The sequence below is a fragment of the Amblyomma maculatum genome, chromosome 5 (assembly GCF_055883805.1).
Source record: "Amblyomma maculatum isolate TAMU_Amacu chromosome 5, ASM5588380v1, whole genome shotgun sequence".
Classification (NCBI taxonomy): Eukaryota; Metazoa; Arthropoda; class Arachnida; order Ixodida; family Ixodidae; genus Amblyomma; species Amblyomma maculatum.
Window position 1 is genome coordinate 98,744,050 of NC_139348.1, and position 25,273 is coordinate 98,769,322.

Here is a 25,273-nt window from a genome sequence, read left to right on the forward strand (position 1 = left end):
CAATTGCACCATGCTGGTGCAGCCATAGCAACGCGTCGTCGAAGCAGTGTCACAGTAGAGCCAAGGTCGAACTTCTCAAGCTTCGCAATGCTTATCTGCGCTGTTGTTGGATGTTCCAACCGCAGTTGCTGGGCAAAATCAACAAATTCAACTTTTTTCGTCTCCCTAAAATGATTGGACACCGAGTCGACCGCACGAAAGAGTTATCCACAAAGCAACGGGGTTTGTGGCTGGCTCGGCTAAAACGTGCAGATCGCAACACGCAAAAGACGGGCATAAAAGTTTGGGGCGCTCACTTAGTTAACCCATTAACCAGCAGATTAACAATTTTGTTACCCACTATAGGCAGCCACAAATCGCCTCTTCCTAAAATTTAGAACGTGTTAATCTACATTTGGATCAATTAAGGGGAAATGAGGGTGCTCGTTATAATACATGAAGGAAAGAAGCCAACAGTCGGCGAGGCCAAAGAAAGCGTTGGGGATGGTACTTTTGTCTTTTTTTTTTTTTTAAATGTTTCCAAGTAAACATTAAAAAAAAAAAAAGACAAAAGTACCATCCCCAACGCTTTCTTTGGCCTCGCCGACTGTTGGCTTCTTTCCTTAATCTACATTTAGCCTTTTTATGAACTAGGCTCTGAAATAAAGTTCTATCAGTCGTGAATACATGGCCCGTAATGACCGTGTTCAAGCTAAAAGTGCCGTCGTCGTCTTCTACGCGCGCGCGACACGTTGGCAGAGTTCTGGCCTCAGCAGCAGCCGATATTCGAAGATAAGTTTGGCGACAATTATATTTCTTTGTAGAGTTTTCTCTAAACGTGGCCCTTGCAGAATAGTATAACCTATTTCGCAACAGAAGTGGCTGTGCAGGACAAAATACATAGTCTACAAAACTGTTGAGCTGCCTGAATAAGGTAAACATTTCCCGTTAATGATGTTCAGTTGGCTGTTTGTTTTTAAATCCACAATTGGTTTGAACGTGATAGAGGACGCGTAAAGGTACACAGAAAATTGTTTAAAACTAGCTCTGCGTTGTCGCTTGTATGTGAGCTACCCAAGGTCACTTTTTTTTTTTTTTAGGGAAGGGCTTATGGCGGGAATCTGAGTACTCGTGTTCATATATAGGTGGAATGAGCACCGCGGAACGTTAGCTTGTCATCACGTCATGTTTTTGTTTTCTTTTGCCGGCAAGTAATGTACTTATCTTCCTTTAGCCATGGAAACAACGCTGTTTTATGGAAGTCGCCGTCATCACAGCAGGTCAAATGACGCTGTGCTCTCTGCTATAAAGGTGTGTCGGGCTTCAGGTGCACCAAATGTGACGTCTTTTTGTGCCTGAAAAGCGGCCAGCAACTGTTGTCTTCAATTCCAACTCAAGTAGGACATGACTGATGCATGTCAGTTTGCCAGCTTTGTACTCCCTATCTTGGCAGGTCAACAAAATTGTTGACGTTCTGTACTTTTTGAAATCCTCGTTGAAACACATTCCCATTTTTTGGATGTACATTTAGACCAATAGACACGAATACAAATTAAGAAACAAATTATAACATCGCTTTATCTGATCTTGCCAGTTAAAGTTAAGCCTGTAGCATTTGAACAACCAGCACAGCGGAACATTGCATTGTCAAATTTTTCTTGCGTCCGTAGGCAGGCCATAAAAACTGGGAGGAGGCGGACCCGGACTGGGCACCTACGCTTTTGCTCGGCTACACTACAAAACACGCAGATCCTGGACGTCACGCTCTCGCGTTAAGATGACGGACACAGAAACGTGTAGGTCAAGCGGAGCATGAGACGGAGGCCGTTGTCGGAAAGAACGGAAGCGACGAATTCAGACGTTGTTGCCGCTTCTCCGTCGCCCTCGCCCACATGCCGGCGTAGAAGACGACCGAACAGGTAAGGGGCCTTTTCTCGATGGCGTGTAGTGCCAGATGCAGCGGAAAAAAAAAAAGGAGGGGTGGTAAGGGGCAAATCGTTTCATTTTGCATTGAGTGGGCCACCCCAGACGTCATCCACCTGTTTTTTTGCAGCTCCCTAGTGCCCTGCTACGATGTCGCATGTTCCAAGTATTTTTTTTTTCTCTGCGCATTATGCACACAAAATAAATTTGGTTGCAAGGATTGCAGTCCAGAGAGACGTCACAATGACCGACATTGAAGCTTTGGAGGAGCAGTGTGTGTCACTCAATGAGCGACTTACGCGGCACTGAATGAGAAGAAGCTGCTAGATTTGACTGAAGATTCCTTCAAATGCAACGGTAAAAAGGTTGTCTGCTATATTGGGCTGGCCAAATTGACCATTCTTTATGAACTGCTCAGTACCATAAAGAGGTTAGTTTCTCATAGTCCAAACAACAGTTTAGCAAAATTTCAAGTGTTCATGATTTCCATGATGAAGTTGAAGCTAAACTTGCACATCAGTGACCTTGCTTGCTTTCAGTTTTAGTATTTCACATGCCACCGTTTCGCGCGTCTTTGACAAATGGCTGCATGCTACATACAAGCGTCTCAAGTCTCAAATTGTATGGCCACAAGGAAGCAGTTTGAAGCGCACAATGCCAGAATCATTTTATGATTTCTTTGGTGAACATGTTGCCGTCATAATTGACTGCTTGGAGATAAAGACAGAGAGACAATCTTAGTTCCTACCCAGGAGTGAGACATGGTCTCAATATAAAGGAAGCAATACAGCAAAGTATTTAATTGGCATTGCTCCACACGGTATTGTCAACTTCATGTCTGATTATGGCGAGGGCGCTGTAGTGACCAGCATATAACTGAGTGTCAGCCGTTAATAATCAAAAGTAACAAACAAAACAAACTTTATACAAAGCAAGAGACGATACAAAGGAATGCACAAGAACACTTGAAATCAACAGACGAAACGTTAATAAAATACAAACGCTAAGCATGCAACCGCAGAGGTATTCAATAACACAGAAGCTTTACTACACAAATAAAGCACGAGAGACTCATATAAACAAACATCAAATTGTTCACCGGACACTGTTGCACTGCGACGCCTTGAGAGTCATGATGTGGCCGCCATGCAAGACGAGCGCCGCTCCCTCGCAGGTCCGTGGACTTGCCAGTAGCGGGTGATCCCCGGGAGTCCAGCCGAAGCACTAGCGAACGCGGGGCGATCACTGACTGACTACACAAGCGACGTGGCCTCCATAAATAGGGTGCGCCGCGTCTGTCTGTTAAGGCGCGCCAAGGCTAGCGCGCACACACTCTCAGCTTTGCTCGTTAGATCGCTCCCTTTTCCTCCCGTCTAACCGCGCGTCATCATTGGCTAGGTCCCGTAGAATTTTCTGGAGACGTCTGGCATCTTCCGGCCTGATGAATCACCGTCATCGCCGGGTGATGAGAAAGAGGGTGACGGCGACGCGTACAAAGCTACACGCTTTCTCACGCGGGGAAGGAGGCTTTTATAGAACAACGTAGATCCTTCTATGCGACGCCCCGCGGGCCTCGCGCCGCGCCAGCTTAAAAAAATGTGCGCCGATTTCGTGACACTGAGCACTGCGGTCTTTTAGACAAATTACTTCCAGGAAATGTAGTGCTTGCAGGCCGAGGGTTCATTGTGGTTGAAAGCTTCGGCGTTTACTGTGCTAAACTTCATGTTCCAGCTTTTACAAAAGGAAAAAAGTAACTATCAGCAGCAGATGTTCTGACCACCTGTAAACTTGCAAATGTCAGAATCCATGTTGAGAGAGGTATCGGGCTGATCATAAATAAATATGTGATTCTGAAAGCCACGCTGCCCTTTATGTTGTTTGTTGACCTGGAGACAATCTGACACCTCTCGACAAGATAGTCACTATCTGAAGCACCAGTTCTAATCTATGCACTTCAATAGTTGCATCGCTAAAAGAGATAAACCAAGATCTTCCTTCGGCTGGGTAATCATAATGGAAGTTTGGCTCTGAGCAGCGTTTCTTCCTTTTGCACCAATTATTTCACCTTATAGGGTGAATTTAAATACTAAGCGTATTGCACCAACTTTTGAAATAGAGACAATCCTGGTCTAAACAACGGAAGCGACGAATCCATACGTTGTTGCCGCTTCTCCGTCGCCCTCGCCGACGGCTCAACACGATGCCGGCGTAAAAGACGGCCGAACAGGTATGGGGCCTTTTCTTGATTTCGTGTAGTGCCAGGTGCAGCGGAAGAAAAAAAAAGGGAGCGGTGGTAAGGGGCAAATGTTTTTATCTTTCATTGAGTTGGCCACCCGACGCGTCAGCCTCCTGCTTATTTTTTGCAGCTCCCTAGTGCCCTCCTACGATGTCGCATGTTCCAATTTTTTTTTGTTTCTGCACATGATGCACAGATAATTTATTGTTGCAGGGATTGCAGTCCAGAGAGACGTCACAATGACCGACATTGAAACTTTGGAGGAGCAGTGTGTGTCACTCATTGAGCGACTTTACGCGGCACTGAATGAGAAGAAGCTGCTAGATTTGACTGAAGATTCCCTCAAATGCAACGGTAAAAAGGTTGTCTGCTTTACTGGGCTGGCCAAATTCGCCATTCTTTATGAACTGCTCAGTATCGTAGAGAGGTTTGTCTCTAACAGTCCGAACAACAGCCTAGCAAAATTTCAAGAGTTCGTGATTTTCATGATGAAGCTGGAGCTAAACGTGCACATCAGTGACCTTGCTTTCAGCTTTAGTATTTCAGATGCCACCGTTTCGCGCATCTTTGACAAATGGCTGCATGCTACATACAAGCGTCTCAAGTCTCAAACTGTATGGCCACAAGGAAGCAGGTTGAAGCGCACAATGCCAGAATCATTTTATGATTTTTTTGGTGAACATGTTGCCGTAATAATTGACTGCTTCGAGATAAAGACAGAGAGACCATCCTAGTTCCTACCCAGGAGTGAGACATGGTCTCAATATAAAGGAAGCAATACAGCAAAGTATTTAATTGGCATTGCTCCACACGGTAGTGTCAATTTCATGTCTGAATAATGGCGAGGGCGCTAAGTGACCAGCATATAACTGAGTGTCACCCGTTAATAATCAGAAGTAACAAACAAAACAAACTTTATACACAGCAAGAGACGATACAAAGGAATACACAAGGACACTTGAAATGCACAGACGAGAGGTTAATAAAATACAAATGCTAAGCCTGCAACTAGAGAGGTATCCAAGAACACAGAGGCTTTACAACACAGATAAAGCACGAGAGAGTCATATAAACAAATGCCAAATTGTTCACCGGGCACTGTTGCAGTGCGACGTCTTGAGAGTCACGATGTGGCCGCCATGGAAGACGAGCGCCGCTTCCTCGCAGGTCCGTGGGCTTGCCAGCAGCGGGTGATCCCGGGGAGTCCAGCCGGAGCACTAGCGAACACGCCGCAATCACTGAATGACTGACTGACTACACAAGCGGCGCGGTCTCCATAAATACGGCGCTCCGCGTCTGTCTGTTAAGGCGCGCCTAGGCTAGCGCGCACACGCACTTAGCTTTGCTGGTTAGATCGCTCGCTTTTCCTCCCGTCGAACTGCGCGTCATCATTGGCTAGGTGCCGTAGAATTTTCTGGAGACGTCTGGCCTCTTCCAGACTGGTGAATCACCGTCATCGCGGGGTGATAAGAAAGAGGGTGACGGCGGCGCGTACAAAGCTACGCGCTCGCTCACACGGGGAAGGAGGCTTCTCTAGAACAACGTAAATCCTTCCATGCGACACCGCGCGGGCCTCGCGCCGCGCCAGCTTAAAAAAATGCGCGCCGATTTCATGACACTGAGCATTGTGGTCTTTTGGACAACCTACTTCCTGGAGACGTAGTGCTTGCAGGCCGAGGGTTCATGTGGCTGAAAGCGTCGCCTTCTACTGTACTAAACTTCATGTTCCAGCTTTTACAAAACGAAAAAAGCAACTATCAGCAGCAGATGTTCTAACCCCTTGGAAACTAGCAAATATCAGAATCAATGTTGAAAGAGTTATCGGGCTGATCAGAAATAAGTATGCCATTCTGAAAGCCACGTTGCCCATTGATTATGTTGTTGATAGACGTGGAGACAATCTGACACCTCTCGACAAGATAGTCACTGTCTGCGGCGCCATTTCTAATTTATGCACTTCAATAGTTGCATCGCTAAGAGACAAACCAAGTTCCTCATTCGGCTTTCATAACTCAAGCGTCCTGTATTCCTCCTGTCAAGATGCGTGTCGTCATCGGTCAGGCGGGGTAGAATTTTATAGAGGCTACTGGCGGGTTCTCCGCTAGGTGACTCAGCACCGCCAGCAAGTGTTGAGGAAGTGGTGACGCCGTTGCGTGCAAGGCTACACGCACTCCATGTGCGGAGTGTGCGTCTCGAGCATTCTATGTAGGTCCGCGCGCACACTGTTTTCGCGCTGCGCTGTATTAACGATATTGTGAGCACATTTTCATGGCAACGGGCCAGCCCAATTAACTTCGAAATGCTTAAAAGACATTTTAGTTATCAAAACAAATCATTACTGCCATTTCACTTTTACAATTTAGGTTCACTAGCATATAGAGGCATCAACGCTAACTAGCGATTTTGTCCTGGACGAGAAGTATTCATCATGCAAGTGATGGGCACCAGCTATGCATTTTCCGTGTTGTTTAGGAGAAAAATTCTTTCTTTGATGCAAATATTTGTGTTACTCTACAAATAGCTAATATCAGATACGGGCAGCGATATATATCAAAATCTGGTACGAGGTATTTATGGCATTAAACGATAATATTGGTTTAACGATTAAGAAGCCTCTTAGAGACTCGAAGAGGAGATTTTTCTTTTGTGCCAGGGAAATTTCTTCTCCACAAAAGGAGAGAAATCGTCGAGATAGAAGAAACCGGAGGGCTTCTGGAATTGTAGTGTCCGCCACTTCAGCCGTTCTAATATCAGCGAATTTTATTTTTCACCTGTTTCCTTGTTCAAACGTTTCCAATTCCTGTTTCATGTACGTTTCATTAACTTGTAATGTATCTCAATCTTTTCTCCTCCACATAAGCAGATAATAATATTTCGATATGTAAACTTTACCTTTGGTTCTATTGGTAATATGCTTTATTCCCGGACAACACTAAAAATACCAGTGCAGTCAGATTTTTAGCAGTGTTTTGGTTTAATTTCAGTTTATAGGATTTAACGTCCCAAAGCAACTAAAGCTATGAGAGACACCGTAGCGGGAAGCCGAAGAAATGCGCGCGCTTCGTGCCTCGAAAACAAGTTTGTTTACTAGCTTTACTTAGTTTTTGCGTGGATGGAAACTATAAAGTAATTTAAAAGTAATTGGATTACCCAGTCGAAGTAATTGTAATGTAATTTCATAACTTTTCTGCTATTTTCAGCAAAGTATATAGTTATGTAATTTATTTCCTTTTCAAAAGTAATTTTGGCATGTATAATATATATATATATATATATATATATATATATATATATATATATATATATATATATTATATATATATATATATAATATATATATATATATATATATATATATATATATATATATATATATATATATATATATATATATATATATATATAATTAAATACAATTACAATTAAACACAGTCGGCGAGGCCAACTGTGTTTAATTGTGTTCAATTATATTTCCCCTAAACAGATTGCATTACTAGTTTATGTGATTATAAAGGAAAAAATAAAAAAAAGACAAAGTACAATCCCCAATGCTTTCCTTGGCCTCGCCGACTGTTGGCTTCTTTCCTTCATGTATTACAACGAGCACCCTCAATTCTCCTTTATATATATATATATATATATATATATATATATATATATATTGAGGGTGCTCGTTGTAATACATGAAGGAAAGAAGCCAACAGTCGGCGAGGCCAAGGAAAGCATTGGGGATTGTACTTTGTCTTTTTTTTATTTTTTCCTTTATAATCACATAAACTAGTAATGCAATCTGTTTAGGGGAAATATAATTGAACACAATTAAACACAGTTGGCCTCGCCGACTGTTGGCTTCTTTTCCTCCTATATATATATATATATATATATATATATATATATATATATATATATATATACCGGGTGTCCCAGCCAACTTGAACCAAGGGTTACAAAATAATATATTTGAGGTAGGTCAGTGAAACCAATTGCATACAACTGCCAGCCTGTTTGCGCACTACAGGCAATTTTTTGTTTTGCAATTAGTTAATTGTCTAATTATGTTAATTTTTCTAATTTAATAAATATTCACCTTAGACCAAAAATGTGAATTGGAAAGTTGTAGAGCACCTTCAGAAACCCCCATTCCATTAATTGCGATAAAGAAAGTCTCACGTGTATCTTTTTTTCCGGGCTCAAAAGAAAGCCCGCGAAATACAAATATTATCACGTGAGTAGCGCATTTGAGCGCAGCGATCGTGGTGCTCTCAGTCGTGGTTTGAGCGAACGAAATCAGCTGCAGCCCTGACCCGTTTGTCCCGTTGCAGCGGCAGGCAGAAATCTTGGCGATGGTTGGAGCGAGCTCGAGCTCGGTCGTCGTCACCGCGATCTTGGCCAGGCCTGTGCACCGCAGCAGCCTACATCACGACAAGCGGATGACGATAAAAAACCGGCAAATGAAGGTGCAGCGCTAATTTTAATCAAGGCACATGTCATCTCGCCCCTTTACCCAAGCCTGTATGCGCAGATTCAGTGGCTGATACCTTATCGCTGATCCGTTTGCCGTAAAGTTCGCTGATGGGAGAGAAGGAGGGTTTGTTAGAATTCCGGTGGTGTCGGCTCGTCGCTCTCGGTGCTACTTGCACCATCACGTGGGCCGGCTGTCGGACGCGGATGAAGAAGCCATCACAGGCATATCGGCCTGCCGCTTTAGCGGGGCAAAGGAGACACGGCCGCAGCTAATTTCGTTCGCTCAAACCACGACTGAGAGCACCACAATCGCGGCGCACAAATGCACTAGTCACGTGGTATTATTTGTATTTCGCGGGCTTTCTTTTGAGCCCAGAAAAAAAGATACACGTGAGACTTTCTTTATCGCAATTAAGGGAATGGGGGTTTCTGAAGGTGCTCTACAAGTTTCCAATTCACATGTTTGGTCTAAAGACGATATTTAATAAATTAGAAAAATTAACATAATTAGCTAATTAAGTAATTGCAAAACAAAAAATCGCCTGTAGTGCGCAAGGAGGCTGGCAGTTGAATGCAATTGTTTTCACTGACCTACCTCAAATGTATTATTTTGTACCCCTTGGTTCAAGTTAGTTGGGACACCCGGTATGTATATATATATATATATATATATATATATACCTTGAAATGTTTTTACTGTTGCTCCTTGCTACTATCCTTTTGCTTTTGTTTTTCACGAGGTCCTCACAGAGCAAGAAATATATTATTATCCAGAGCAACAGTGCTCCTTCGGCTACCAGCACAATAAAAGTTAACTTTTCCTCAGCTACTCAACTCCTGTCAAAAAATTTGACTTCTGTTATTTGACGCACACAGAACTGAAAGGGCTATCAATGCCTCGGACGTTTGTTCTTGTGCAAGAATATATCGGAAGCTTCAAAAGGACGAGCACTTTCAAGATCAATCAATAAATTATTTCATCCACTTCATTACAGAAGTGAGGAGCACAGACCAAAAGCTGAAGAATGTGCACTTTGACGGGTTCTGGGCACCTTCGTGATACATATTTGCGCCTACATGTGTTATTTCAAATATAGAATTGCCAGCAGCAAATTTTAGGATCAAACAGTTAATGCAGGTACAGAACCAGACCGACAGAAGATAGCAGGCACACCTGAATACTTTTCAGGTCAGGTAGTTCGGACAAATGTGCGCTGCCAGTTTAACGGCAGTAATGTGGTCGGTTGTGAAGGCTTTCAAAAACAGCTCTCTATACTACATAAAAGTCTTTCAGACAATGCGGTACTACATATTCTGCAGAGCTCAGACCTCATGCAAATTGATGGTTGGTTACTTCACGAGAATTGGAGCACGTTTGTATTTTGGCGCATAAGTTCCTGAACTATTCCGGACAGAAGAGTAAGTATTAACGCTCCAGGTCACAGAACCGGACTAATAATGGTGCTATTTTCATCAATTGGCACCAAGGCTTTTTTATGGCTTTATGGCGTCATGGCTTTGAATAAAATGAAAATTGACGCCTGCAGGCTATCATTCTTTCTGCAGTCGGCTATTAGGTTCGTGTTTTTTCATGCATGCCTTGTAAAATATTTCTTTTTTCCTTGTATTCTCTCGAATAGCTGAACGAAGGGTGTAATAATGCTGGTATTCATCTCAGTTATGTTCAACCAGTGTATGCATACTAAGCGCTGCGTAGCAATCACTGCGACGGAAAACTAATTCTGATCTGCAAGATGCTCCTAATAACATGCAGCACATGCTGCTCATTTCACACGCCTAGCGGAATAACTAATTTCCTTCTGTTCTGATATTTCTTTCTGCCTCCGCCACATATAGTGATTGTGAGTTCAGAGCGTCAGCAGTTGTCCTGACTCTTTTCTCTCATCTTCTCTCTTACGACAAGAACGAACTCGATTCGCAGCATAAGAGAATGCCGGTTAATCATTACTCCACATTGCTGACGTTTGCTGCCCATCCTATTCTGTACCATCAATTTTTCTTTGTGCTCTGATATTTGTTCTAGATCATATGCTTGCATATGCACTTCGACTAGGTTATTCATGCTGCACGTTAGCCTACTCAATGTCTTGTATTTCGCCTAACATTACTGAACCGAAAAGGCCAATGAAATGAATCCTTAATTTCAGCTTGACTTCTCTTGTTTTTTTTTTGTGAAACAACAGATGGTAGACGTAGTGTTTGTTTTTAATCCGGCTCTAAATCCGATTTGGTCTGAGTGTGTAAAAAGCCGCTTTATTCTAAAGCAGAGATTTCGGACAGAGTTTTGAACCAACCGTGCTGCTCTTCTCCGCGGAATTAAGATCTTGTTAAAGAATTAAATGAGCAAAGTATGCAAGAATCAATGTGCGAATAGAAGACATTAAGAAATAGCAATATTTTTGTCCATAATGGTTTACATAACACCTATTTTTAAAAGAAATCAGAAAAGATAGCTGCCCATAATGCAATCTTGAATGTTGTGCAACCAGGTTTTAAAACGATAGTTTTGCGAGGTAAGTCAACATTTTTTGGTTAATATAAATACGTTTGCTGATAAAGTCTCGAATGCTTGTGCTGCGCTTACGTTTCGGTAAAGTCGAAGTATATCAACGAAGGTTTTCCTGCCTTCACCTCAGAGGCGTTAAAGGTTATTACGGTTGGAATGCTGATAACGCAGCTTAGAAGATGTTAGACATACTTAGGCGGTTATTCCAGTGAGAAAAGGAGAAAACATGAAACACGCGGCAGTTCCCACAAAGGCAAAGAACATCTAATGTACATATTTTTCTGATTTTTGCAAATTGACACTTTAGTCCCATTTTTGCACTGTGGTATAGGTTTATGGTTTTAATTTCCCCCTTTGTGTTTCACAAGCGGTCCCAAAATATCACAAAAATTGTGTCCAATACATCAGAATACACAAAAAGTAACCATTGGAATGTATTTACAGACAGAAAATTTCTAGATTTATGCGGGCATAAAGACCACATTATAGACAAAGTGAATAATAAGCCTGAAAGTTCACTTGATGGAGAACAGTAAAATAACAGGCTTTCATCGTGCCACTAGAAAGCTGTACTGATCAGCTACTTTTGAAGAAGTAGTTTGAAGCTTTAATAAGGGAGTGTTTGTGAGTTCGGGATGCCTAAATGCGTCTACCTTGAAATCAATGTAGTGGTTACAAGTGGTGCCAATGTGGGCAGCTTTCCTCCCCTCCTACACTGAATTTGTTAAGATATATGCTCTCTTTTCTCTCTTTCTGTCTCTCTCTCTCTCTCTCTCTCTCTATATATATATATATATATATATATTGACACATGTCATTCATAGACGACGAAGATTTGAACCGGCGATTCGGAGAAGACGACGAAGCGAAACGGTGCTCCGCTTTCGTGCTGCCCTGACTGGCTGTTGCTGTCCTTCGGTGTCAGAGTGCTAGAGCGCCTTCTGTGTAACGTTACGTTACAAATCTGGTGGAGGAATTGCCAGGTATCGATCCAGTCCTGCAGAATCAACCTGCCAATACGGAGCTTACCCCCGTACATCAACGCCTCGGCCGCCGCCTACGTGGAGAGCCCCCTGAATTCGGACCCCTTCCGGCTGCTACCAGGACGACGCATCCTCAGACGGCCGTCGAACCTGCTGCAATGACATCTGAGAGCAGGCTTCCCACCCACATCCTGTGCCATCAGCCGCGAACACCCCCCTCCTTTCATGGCGACGTGTTCGAGGACGCCGAGGACTGGCTTGAGAACTACGAGCGAGTTGCTCGTTACAACGGGTGGACTGATGAGCGCAAGCTCCACAACGTGTACTTCGCCCTTGAAGAGTCTGCACGGACATGGTTTGAAAACCATGAGGCTGCCTTCCCATCCTGGGCAGCCTTCTGTCGTGATTTCAAAGCCACCTTTCCTAGCGCCGACCGCCGGGAGCGAGCAGAAGCTGCGCTACACTCGCGCAATCAGCGCCCGAACGAGAGCGTGCGTATGTTCTTTGAGGACATGACACGCCTTTTCAAGCGTGCAGACCCACAAATGCCTGAAGATAAGAAACTGCGTCACCTGATGCGGGGCGTTAAACAAGAACTTTTCGCCGGACTGGTGCGCAGTCCACCGCGCACTGTGGCGGAGTTTCTAAGCGAGGCAGCGACCATGGAGACAACGCTGCAACACCGAGCCCGTCAGTACAACCGTGACGTGAACATCATTGGGTCCGACGCACCTCCTGTGCATATCGTCAGCGACATGGACGCACTACGAAATCTCATCCGTTCTGTCGTGCGGGAGGAACTGCAAGCGCTCCGGATGCCTTGCAACACAACAGCTTTTCCTTCACTGGCGGAAGTCGTCCGGGACGAGGTGCGTATGGCAGCTCAGCAAGTTGCTGACGTTCCCCAGCAGCGCGTTCCCCACCAGACGATCGACGTGAGGCCCACCTATGCGTCCGTCTTACGTAGGGCTCCCCCGCCGGATCATAGTATCAACGCCGCAGCTCCAGCAATGGAGCCGCAGGGTCCTCGCATGGAGGGACTCGCATGGAGCCGCATGGGGCCTCACTACTCCCCTCCGCCAATCTACCAGCGACCCCGTCAAGTATGGCGGCCCCGGGACCGTCGCCCCCTGTGCTATCATTGCGGGGAAGCCAGTCACCTTTACCGGGCGTGCCCGTACCGCCGCGTCAACATGCGGGGTTTCGCCTCGGAGGAACTCCACCCTCGGAATGACGAACGGGCTACTGAGATTGCAAGCGACCTTGCAGCGCGACAGTATCCCGTAACGTCCGGTTACCAAGAGCGTCGGTCTGCGTCCCCGACGAGCTACCGCTCGACAAGTCCCCACTCTTCCCGACGCCGCTCCTCTCCCAGCCCTAGCCGGGAAAAACTGATACCAGCGGCCTTCGGAGGCAGGGTCGCTGATGTCGGGAAATGTGAAGATCCTCCGTCATCGTCAGGCCGACCCGACGAGATTTCGCTTGTATCAGGTAGCGACAGCATCCAGCATACTACCTCCGATTTATGTGTAACGATTGATGGAGTGGATGTCACCGCGTTACTCGACACTGGTGCCGATTATTCAGTAATGAGCCGTGGTCTCGCCCGAGAATTGAAGAAAGTTTTGACACATTGGTCCGGCCCGAAAATTCGAACGGCGGGAAGCCACTTGATCGAACCTGCAGGCAAGTGCACAGCGCGGATCGGCATTCGTGGTTTTGTGTATGTCGGAGAATTTATCGTGCTTCCTGAGTGTTCGAAAGACTTGATCCTCGGTCTAGACTTCCTGCAGACCAACGGCGCTGTCATTGACCTGAAAGAAGCGCGTGTTTCCTTTTCGACGAAACGAGCCGTGGCGCGCATTGAAAACGAAGATCCGGGTCTGAACGTTTTGCGTATAGTCGACGATGACGTGAGGGTTCCGGCACGTTCTAGTGTGTTGGTTCTTGTAAAGCATGACTTATTCCACGATTAGGAGGGCATCGCGGATGGGCACCTTCCGCTACTACTCGAGAAGGAATTAGCCGTTGCTCGAGGACTCGTACAACTCCAGAACAGTTGTGCTACTGTCCTCCTGACAAATTTTGCTAAGGAGATGCGGCATCTCGCCAAGGACACGGCTGTTGCCGTCATTCACGATGTTACTGCCTTGCCTCATGTATGCACGACCGGAGCGAACTCTAAAGAGGAGGCCGCACCTTGTCATGCTCTGCAGACCGTTAAAATTAACCCCGACTTGAGGCCCGATCAGAGGAATCTTCTTTCGGCTCTTCTGAGCGATTTCGCAGACTGCTTCGCCACAGGCTCCAGGGTTGGTCGTACTCCTGTCGCCAAGCACCGAATCATCACCGATGAGACCACGTTACCGGTATGCCAGCGCCCGTACCGGGTTTCTCCTAAAGAACGTGACGCCATTAAAATGCAAGTGGATGAAATGCTTGCGGACGACGTGATCCAGCCTTCGACGAGCCCATGGGCATCGCCAGTGGTCCTTGTCAAAAAGAAAGATGGCACCTTGAGATTCTGTGTCGATTACCGAAAGTTAAATAACGTGACTAAAAAGGACGTCTATCCGCTGCCCAGGATTGATGATGCCCTCGACCGACTACGCGACGCCAGGTACTTCTCCTCATTAGACCTCAAAAGCGGATACTGGCAAATTGAGGTGGATCAGAGAGACCGAGAGAAGACTGCATTTGTGACGCCCGACGGCCTATACGAGTTTAAGGTGCTTCCGTTTGGTCTTTGCTCTGCACCGGCCACGTTCCAACGTATGATGGACACGGTTTTATCAGGTCTAAAGTGGCAGTCGTGCTTGGTGTACTTAGATGATGTCGTTATTTTCTCGCCTACTTTCGAGCAACACTTGGACCGGTTGCGCATCGTGCTTCAAGCACTCAAAGGCGCGCAACTAACGATCAAGCCTGAGAAATGCCACTTTGCTTTCAAGGAACTACGCTTTCTCGGCCATGTTGTCAGTGCACAGGGCGTTCTCCCTGATCCCGAAACGACTGCCGCAGTGTCAAATTTTCCACGCCCCACCGACAAAAAGGCACTTCGACGATTTCTAGGTCTTTGTTCATACTACCGACGCTTCGTCCAAGATTTTTCTAAGATAGCTGAACCACTGACAGCACTAACCAGAGAAGACATACCCTTCCTGTGGGGAGACGATCAAGAACAAGCCTTCCAGGACCTTAGAAGCCGCCTACACAGACCCCCAATACTTGCCCATTTCGATGAAGACGCCGCAACCGACGTACATACTGATGCCAGCAACGTTGGCCTCGGCGCGATACTCATTCAGTGGCAAGGCGGAATAGAACGGGTTATCGCCTACGCGAGCCGAACACTCTCACGATCAGAGGCGAACTATTTGACAACAGAGAAGGAGTGCCTTGCGGTAATCTGGGCCATCAGCAAGTTTCGACCATATTTGTATGGACGACCCTTCCGTATTGTCAGCGACCATCATTCCTTGTGCTGGCTGGCAAGCCTTAAAGACCCGTCTGCACGCTTAGCTCGTTGGAGCCTTCGTCTTCAAGAGTATGACGTCACTGTTGTGTACAAGTCGGGACATAAACACCAAGATGCGGATTGTTTGTCACGCGCGCCATTGGACTCCACTGCAGTGGAAAACGCCGACGATTTTCCCTTTATTGGGGCCATTACCCAATCACATATGGCTGACCTTCAACGCAAGGACCCGGAGCTGGCGCCGCTCATCGATTATCTGGAAGGACACGGTGGTAGAGTACCGCTTGTTTTTCGTCGTGGCTTGCAGTCATACGCTTTACGAAGTGGAGTTCTCTACAAGCGCAATTTTGAAAGATCCAAAGAGACATTTCTACTCGTAGTGCCTACGCACCTACGGCCTGACATCTTAAGCGCTTGTCACGACGAACCGTCCTCCGGCCACTTGGGAGTTAGTCGTACGCTTGCAAGAATTCGGGAGAAATACTATTGGCCGAAATTATTACCTTCAGTGCGATCTTACGTAAAAACCTGCCGTGATTGTCAACGCCGAAAGACTCCACCCGTGAAACCAGCTGGATTTCTTCAGCCGATCGCTCCACCGAAAACTCCTTTCCAACAAGTGGGGATGGATCTTCTTGGTCCTTTCCCGAAGTCAAGTAATGGAAAGCGTTGGATTGTTGTCGCGACGGACTACTTGACCCGATATGCTGAGACCGCGTCGCTCACAAATGGAACTGCCGCCGAAGTCGCAGAGTTTTTTGTCCACGACATTGTGTTGCGTCACGGCGCTCCGGCTGTTATCATTACCGATCGCGGGGCAGCTTTTACGGCCCGCCTGACTAAGGCTGTACTGAACCTTACACACACTAGCCATAGACGGGCCACGGCATACCACCCACAAACTAATGGCTTGGTGGAAAGGCTAAACAGAACTCTGGCTGACATGCTGCCTATGTACGTGGATATAGAGCATAAGACCTGGGATCAAATCCTTCCATATGCCACGTTCGCATATAATACGGCACTTCAGGAGACGACGCGGCTCACACCCTTCGAGCTTGTCTTCGGCCGTCGAGTGACCACTCCACTGGATACAATGCTGCCCGTATACACCGACGACGAAGATGAGCTTGACCTGGACATCGCTAGTTTTACCCAGCGTGCGGAAGAAGCACGGCAGCTGGCAAGGCAGCGCATATACCTACAACAGCAACTAGACGCTGACCGTTACAACAAAGGACGGCGCTTCGCTGCCTACGAGCCTGGATACTATGTCTGGATTTGGACGCCCGTTCGTCATCGTGGGCTGTCTGAAAAATTGCTGCGCCGGTACTTCGGCCCATATCGTGTCCTCCGCCGCCTCAGCGACGTTACTTACGAAGTTGAATCCGCGACCCAAGATCCCTCAAGCCGCAGACGACGCAAGTTCACTGATGTTGTACACGTCGTCCGGATGAAACCCTACCACGATCGCCTCGCTGACTATTCTTGAGACTGATGGTGCCCCGTTTTGTGTTGTGGTATCCCACACCAACCTAGCATAACATCTGTCAGCTCATCGCATCAAGCAGCATTTGCAGCATCGAGGCGATGCTGCCAAGAAGGGGGGCAATGACACATGCCATTCATAGACGACGAAGATTTGAACCGGCGATTCGGAGAAGACGACGAAGAGAAACGGTGCTCCGCTTTCGTGCTGCCCTGACTGGCTATTGGTGTCCTTCGGTGTCAGAGTGCTAGAGCGCCTTCTGTGTAACGTTACGTTACAATATATATATATATATATATATATATATATATATATATATATATATATATATATATTGTGAGCCTTCTGTGGACCTTCTTTCATTTGTACATGCCATCATCATCGTCCCGCGGCGCCGGCTCCGGCGCGCGCCTGGGTTCGTGATCGGATTAAAACGCTAGACAAGGCTTCGCTGTCCTTGGCATCACGACCTCGCCGTCTCGACCTAGCCTTCTTTTACAAGTGGTGGAGGTCGAAATTTGATCCCCTTACTGCCTTGGGCCCTGCCTCTCGCTGGAGCTACGTTCCAGTCGCCGTTTGGCAAGTGCCACCATCGCTATGTCTACCGACAGTACGCACGAACAGGCCGGACCCTCTACCTCTACCTAACAGGCCGGACCCTCTACCTATTGTGCCCACACGACAGCGCGATCCGCCGCTGTTCGCTGGTCGTCGCGATGAAGACGTCGAGGACTGGCTTGACACCTACGAACGCTGCAGTGCCTACAACCGGTGGGACGATGCTCTGAAATTTCTCAATTTCTCTTTCTAACTTATTGAGGTAGCCAGGACTTGGTTCATCAACCGCGAGCCCCACACAACTAACTGGACCACCTTCAAACAGCAGTTCCGACAGTACTTCGCCGACCCGGCAGTTCGGACTGACATCGCGAGGACCAAGCTCACGCCTTCAAGGTCCTGATGAGTCATATGCATCTTACATAGAGGCCATACTTGCACTCTGCCGGCGTATTAGTCCCACCATGGCGGAACCTGAACGAGTACACCACGTCTTAAAAGGAATCAATTCTACAGCGTATAACATCCTAGTTGCTCAGAATCCTTCAACTATTGATTCCATTATTACGACCTGCCAACGCATCGACCAGCTGCAGTCCTCCCGACTGCTGCCCGCCAACGCTACTGGCCCGACCTATGCTGATCTCGACCTGCGGGCACTTTATTCGAGCCATCATCCGCGAGGAGCTCCAGGCCCTCAAGCCTGTCTGTCGACACGGGTGCGATTGCTCTTCCGCAACATCTAATGATGCCGGTCTCCGCAGCATCATCCAAGAAGAGCTGGCAACAATCACGGAACCTATGACATCTGTCCCTCCGGCACCCCGCTCAGTACCTTCTTACGCGCACGTCGCAGCATCCCCCCCTCCTTTAGTTCCCCCGCCTCGACCTGCACCAATCTACAATCACGTCAATGCAATAGCGACGGCTCAACCTGCACCACCATATTACGCACCATGGCGCCCCTCCCGACCAATTTGCTATTACTGTGGCATTAGAGGACATATGCTGAAATCGCTGCACATTTTTATCTTTTTACAGTTCTCTTATTATGTTGAAATGTTGCTTGCCCGACTATTTTTTTCTAGTTTTATATAAAGATTACTATGACTAGTTATATACTTCCCTCAGATACCACCATAACATCATCTGTTATTCTGTTTTTGTTCTACCCTGATTTGCTTCCACATCCCCCCCTATGTAATGCCCTATTGGGCCTTTAGGGTATTTCAAATAAATAAAAACAAATAAATATCCCGCGTCTGTCGTCGCCGCCTCCAGAACGAGCGCCATGGTTACGATACCTTTAAAATGATATCCCTTCAACGTCATATTATCAACGCCGGTTTATTCCAAGCCCACCTCGAAGATCATCCCGACCTCCAGAATCCTCGTCTGAGCCTCGTGGAACCCATTCATCCCGACGGCGGTCCCTATCCTCATACCGCCGCTCAGTTTCCCCTCTCCGACCCGCAACAACTATCCCTGTCCGCCATCCGGAAAACTAAGCGTTGCAGTTTCCGGAGGTCAAACTGCACTACGCGAACTTACCAAAAGTCCTCCAGATCGCCCGTATAATGTGATTTCTGTTTTCGTTGAAAGATTACCGGTCGAAGCATTGATTGATACAGGAGCTGCAATTTCCATCATTCACGCTGATTTGTGCTACCGTTTGCAAAAAGTGACGACACCATATGATGGGCCTGAACTCCTTGGAGCCAATGACTTCCCTTTGCGCCCTTTAGCAAATTGCACCGTACGAATTGTTATTGAAGGCGTTCTCCATCATGTGCAGTTTGCTGTGCTCTCACCATGTGCGCATCTGATGATTTTAGGATGGGATTTTTTGTCAACCGCTTCGGCGTTAATTTCTTGTGGCGACCGCGTTATCCATATGACAGACAGGGATTTTTCATCTGAAGTTTCTGAACGACATCATCCCCTCGTTGCCGCCGCTGATACTGTTTTGCCTCCTCAGTGCGAAAAACTGCTTACCGTTGTTTCTGACCACATCACTGACGGGGACGTACTCAACGCGCCACCTTGTCATCTTGCACGCGGTATCGCCTTTCCGTCTAGTCTTGTGAGGTTCTGCAACGGCTCAGCGACAGTAGCGGCCACTAACACTTCACGTAAATCCCTCGTGCTCCCAAAAGGAACTTCTCTCCCCTGCATGGTGGATGTTCAACCTTTGTCCTTGATGGTGCTTACCGCCCCTCTGCCTCAGCGCCGTGTTTCGCCAGACGTCTCTCTTTCTGTTCTCACAAATTAATCCTAACCTCACGCCGAACCAACGCCAAGAACTGCTGACATTGCATCGACACCACCAAGCCATTTTTGATGCCACTTCCCCACCACTGGGACGGACTAGTGTTGCGCACCATCGCATCATTACTGAAGGTAACTCTATCGTTCGCCGACGGCCTTATCGAGTTTCCCTCTCTGAACGTAAAGTAATTGAAGAAAATGTAAATGACATGCTCCATCGCAATATTATTCCTCCCTCGACAAGCCCATGGTCGTCCCCAGTAGTGTTAGTTAAAAAAGGGGCGGCTCGGCACGATTTTGTGTTGATTACCGGGCACTCAACAAAATTACCCGCAAAGATGTATACCCAATGCCAAGAATTGATGACGCCCTTGACTCGCTCCAAGGCGCCGAATATTTCTCGACTTTGGACCTCCACTCAGGTTATTGGCAAATACCTATGCACGAAGACGATAAAGAAAAAAGCGCTTTCTCAACTCCCGATGGCCTTTACGAATTTAATGTTATGCCTTTCGGACTTTGTCACGCACCAGCGACATTTGAACGAATGATCGATAGTGTGCTTCGTGGCCTAAAATGGAGAACCTGTTTATGTTACTTGGATGACATTGTCATCTTTTCGTCAACTTTTAACGACCATCTCACGCGCCTGAATGAGGTCTTCACGTGTCTCGCTTCAGCGGGCCTTCAGCTCAAAACCAAGAAGTGCCACTTTGCACAGAAGGAAATTAAAATATTGGGACATCTAGTCAAGCCATGACGGCATTCGTCCAGACCCTGAAAAAATCATCGCGGTCTTGAACTTTGCTCGTCCACAACGGATTACAGAATTGCGCAGTTTTCTCGGCCTGTCGTCTTATTTCCGGCGTTTTATAAGGCATTTTGCAAGTATTGCTGCTCCACTTCATGAACTACTTAAAGCACGCAGCCCTTTCGTGTGGACTGAACAGTGCGAAGCCGCTTTTAATAATCTGAAGCACGCCCTCACATGAGACCCTGTTCTTGGCCACTTCAGTGACAGCGCTCCAACCATCTTGCACAGTGATGACAGTGGTCTCGGTCTTGGAGCTGTACTCCTGCAGCGCGATGCAACTTCGCTTGAGAAAGTGATTGCCTTCGCCAGTCGGACTATGACTCCAGGTGAGAAAAACTACACCATTACCGAGCAGGACTGCCTTGCCGTCGTCTGGGCTGTCCAAAAATTCGCCCTTACCTATATGGTCGGCATTTCACAGTTGTGACCGATCACCATGCTCTTTGCTGGTTGTCTTCGCTCAAAAATTTGACAGGCCGACTTGGCCGTTGGATTGTACGCCTGCAAGAATACAATTTCGACGTCACTTATAAATGGGGTCGCCAACACCAAGACGCCGACGCTCTTTCTCGCTGTCCACTTTCGGAATCGGCTTGCTGTTTTTCTTCCCAATGCATTTCCACCTATGACCACAGCCGACCATCTCTTTCCCCGACGTATATCACAACAGTTTAATTTGATGACTCTGAAAACAAACACGCTCTCCGCTCACAGCAATTAGCCGATGCCTACTGCCGACCCATCATCAACCGCCTTATTGGCGCTTCGGACCCACCCAATGCTCGGCTTCGCCGACAACTTCGCAATTTTAAGCTCGAAGATGGCATCCTACTCCGCTTCGTGTATTGCCCTGATGGAACTCGCTGGATCCCGGTCGTGCCGCGTGTGCTTCGCCCACGTGTACTGGCGGCTCTCCACGATGACGCTACTGCAGGTCACCTTGGTGTTGACAAAACCTACGACCGCGTGAAAAAACGATTCTTTTGGCCTGGCCTATATTCCTGCGTTGCCAAATACGTCGCATCCTGCCCTCTGTGCAAACGTCGCAAACGGCCGACGTCTTCGCCCGCTGGCCTTCTACAGCCTGTTCCCTGTCCCGCCACGCCATTTGACGTAGTCGGCATCGACTTATATGGTCTCCTACCTCTATCAGCTGTCGACCACCTTACACGCTACGCTGAGACAGCACCTGTACCAACCGGTTCGGCTCAAGAAGTAGCAAATTTCTTTTTGCGATCAATTGTATTGCGTCATGGCGCTCCTCGGGTGCTCCTAAGTGACCGCGGGACGGCCTTCTTATCGGCAGTCGTTGCCGAAGTTCTTCACGCGTCATCCACCCTTCATAAGACAACCTCAAGCTACCATCCCCAGACTAACGGGCTGACTGAGCGATTTCACCGCACCTTATCGGATATGATCTCCATGTACATCACACCGGATCATCGAAATTGGGACACTATTCTACCATTCGTCACTTTCGCCTATAACACAGCAGTACAGCGGACTACCGGTTATTCTCCATTTTTCCTCGTTTATGGCCGTCCTCCCAATACAATTCTCGACGCTTCCTTCTTCTCTACGCCCGACTACTCCACATCAGTACCTACCCAGTTCTTATCTCCTGTGGCCAGATGCCGTCATCTTGCCCGCCTCAACACAGCAGCGTACCAGGAGGACCGCAAGAGTCGCTACGATTCTACGCATCGCGTGGTCTCTTATCGTCCCGGTGACGAAGTATTGTTTTATACACCACTGCGCACCCCTGGCCTTAGTGACAAATTCCACCACCGCTACCTTGGTCCCTACGAGATCATCAGCCAAACTTCTCCAGTTAACTACAAAGTCACGCCTGTTGATTTCCCAGCCGATCGACGTCACCCTGGAACTGAAATTGTTCATGTGGGGGCCGTAGTGGAGGGCTACGGAGTAATTTCGACCACCTGGGGATCTTTAACGTGCGCTGACATCGCACAGCACACGGACGCCACTTCGTTTCGCCTCCATCGAAACGCAACCGACGAGGCCGGGATTTGGCGGCTGCGTTTCGATGGAGGTGAAACGAAGTGGCGTCCGCGTGCTGTGCGATGTCAGCGCACGTTAAAGATCCCCAGGTGGTCGAAATTACTCCGTAGCCCTCCACTACGGCCCCCTTTCTCTCTATCCACTTTAACTCCCACCTTCATCCCTTCCCTTACGGCGCGGTTCAGGTGACCACAGAGCAAGTGTGACAGATACTGCGCCTTTCCCTTCCTATGAACCAACCAACCAACCTACCATCTCGCTTGAAATCGTTTGTGCGCCGCGGAACATCGGTTAATTAGGAGCGGCCATGCTGGCCGCTTCCGACCCCCCCCCCCCCCCCCGGGCAGAGTGTGTGAGCCTTCTGTGGACCTTCTTTCATTTGTACATGACATGATCTTCTTTCATTTGTACATACCATCAGCATCGTCCCACGGCGCCGGCTCCGGCGCGCGCCTGGGTTCGTGATCGGATTAAAACGCTAGACAAGGCTTCGCTGTACTTGGCGTCACGACCTCGCCTTCTCGACCTAGGTTTCTTTTACAATATATATATATATATATATATATATATATATATATAGCTTATAGCTCGTGCCTAGACAGCGCTCATCCGGTACATGATGCTATAGCCATACTGTGAATGCTTACATATCTACCTAGACACTGGTGCGCCCTACAGTGATATTGCATGTCACTAAACCAGCCCTCCTTAAAATGCCTCTAATTTGCCTCACTAAATGATCCCCGTCCAAAGCTTTTCATTTCGTGTTTTGCAATAGCAAAACATGTAAACGAAAAATTTTTATTAAAGACAAAGAACCACAGAGTAAGGCTGAGGTCTGTCGCGTCGTCAGTAAGAACTCCGTTGCCTGAAGCTATTCCCTGAGGTCCCCGACCAATGGCCTTTCTACCAAGAAGTCAGAGCTTGTCAGAGTGCCTCCAAACGAGCTCATGTGGGCAAACTTTAAAGGGAGGGTATTACTCGTTTGGTTTGGCTTGGTTTTAAAGTGCTCCTTGGTTTTAAAGTGCTTTCAGTGAGGAGACATTGCGTCTCTTTGGCCTTAATGCAGCGGACATATTACGAGAGAGAAATAACGTCACATCTGCAGGAAATAGAGAGTGAAGGCAATATATCCGCGACAAATGTAGAATAATTATCTTATAGTTAGCGTACGCAAATTAGTGTTGCGTCCAGAAACATGTTTAATAAAAATAAGTCATGAAAAATGGTTAACTGCTCCTTCTTGCGAAGATCCGCCAACATTCCATAAGCTGTCCCACCCGGCAAACGTGACCAGGGTCGTTCGCAGGGAATTGGAGGCTATGACCCCTGTCGAATTCAGCCCTCAGCCTGCATATGCTACTATACCCTTGATCCAAGCTGTTGTGCGCAAAGAATTCATGAATGTGGGCATGAATGCGAATGTCTGCCTCAACTCTGGCCAGAGGTCAGTCCAACCCACCATTCCCGTTGTTGCTGCTGCTCCTACTTCGCCCTTTCCGACGCGATACCGCTACCGTAAGCTTGAAAAATGGCGAACGTCGAACGACCGACCAATCTGCTTTAACTTTTCACTTGTCGGTCACATTTCTGGTAAATGCCACAACCGTTGCGTTCCGCCACCTCGACCTCGCTATTACACTGGCCACAGCACCAAATATGAACCATTCCCATACTCTCTCCGTGATACGCACTCTGGTGACTTTACCTCACCAGCTCCGCGCTTGTTCAGCTGCTCACCGTCTCCCCAGACCTGGCGCCCCCGCTCGCTCCAACCTCGCCGTTCATCATCCCCTCACTTCTCTGGCTCTCTTCCGGGAAACTAATAAACGTAGCTTCCAGAGGTGACGCTGCATTGACGAATCAGCATAAAAATCTCCTCCTGACTATAGCTGATCGAAATAACCTTCTCGAAGTTATTGTCGACGGCGTACCTGCAACTGGTTTAACTAACACTGGCGCCCAAGTTTCTGTCCTTAGTTCATCTTTTCGTTGGCGTCTGAAATAAGTTTTGACCCCCGCCGCTTCCTCCGCCGTACGCGTCGCCGATGGTAGGGCATTTGCTGTTGTTTCTATGTGCACTCCTCATGTTATCATTGTCAACCGTACTACTCCTGTACTGTTCACCGTTATAAACCGCTGTTCTCACCATGCAATTCTCTTCATACATGTTTTGAAAGCCCATGCTGTTCTTATAGACTGCGCCACTGGTTGGACCTGCCGCCCTGCTCCGACAGCGCCTCTCCGAAGCCCGCCTTCGCACGGATGAATTTGTTCGCCTACCACCCGAAGCTGCCATCTATGCTCGCATGTTTCCGTAATCCCCTGTTCCTGATAGCGCCTGCCCTACTTGCCTTATCACTGATATTTTTCTTCGGCGCAATGTCAACCTTCTTCTTACCGTCGTCAACGTCACCGCCAACAGCACCGACCTTCCGCATCTTTGCTTCCTCTCCACGTCTTGCCAGAAGGCATCGTACTCGCCTATCTGTTTCCCCTCACCGAGTGCACACTTTCTGCAGTCCCACCTGA

At 47.4% G+C, this 25,273-nt stretch overlaps 2 pseudogenes; both read left to right on the forward strand.

Annotated features, from left to right (window-relative positions):
* The first annotated feature begins 2,145 nt into the window (after positions 1-2,145).
* On the forward strand, positions 2,146-3,656 carry LOC146188991 (uncharacterized; annotated as a pseudogene).
* A 721-nt stretch (positions 3,657-4,377) lies between these two features.
* On the forward strand, positions 4,378-25,273 carry LOC146188992 (uncharacterized; annotated as a pseudogene).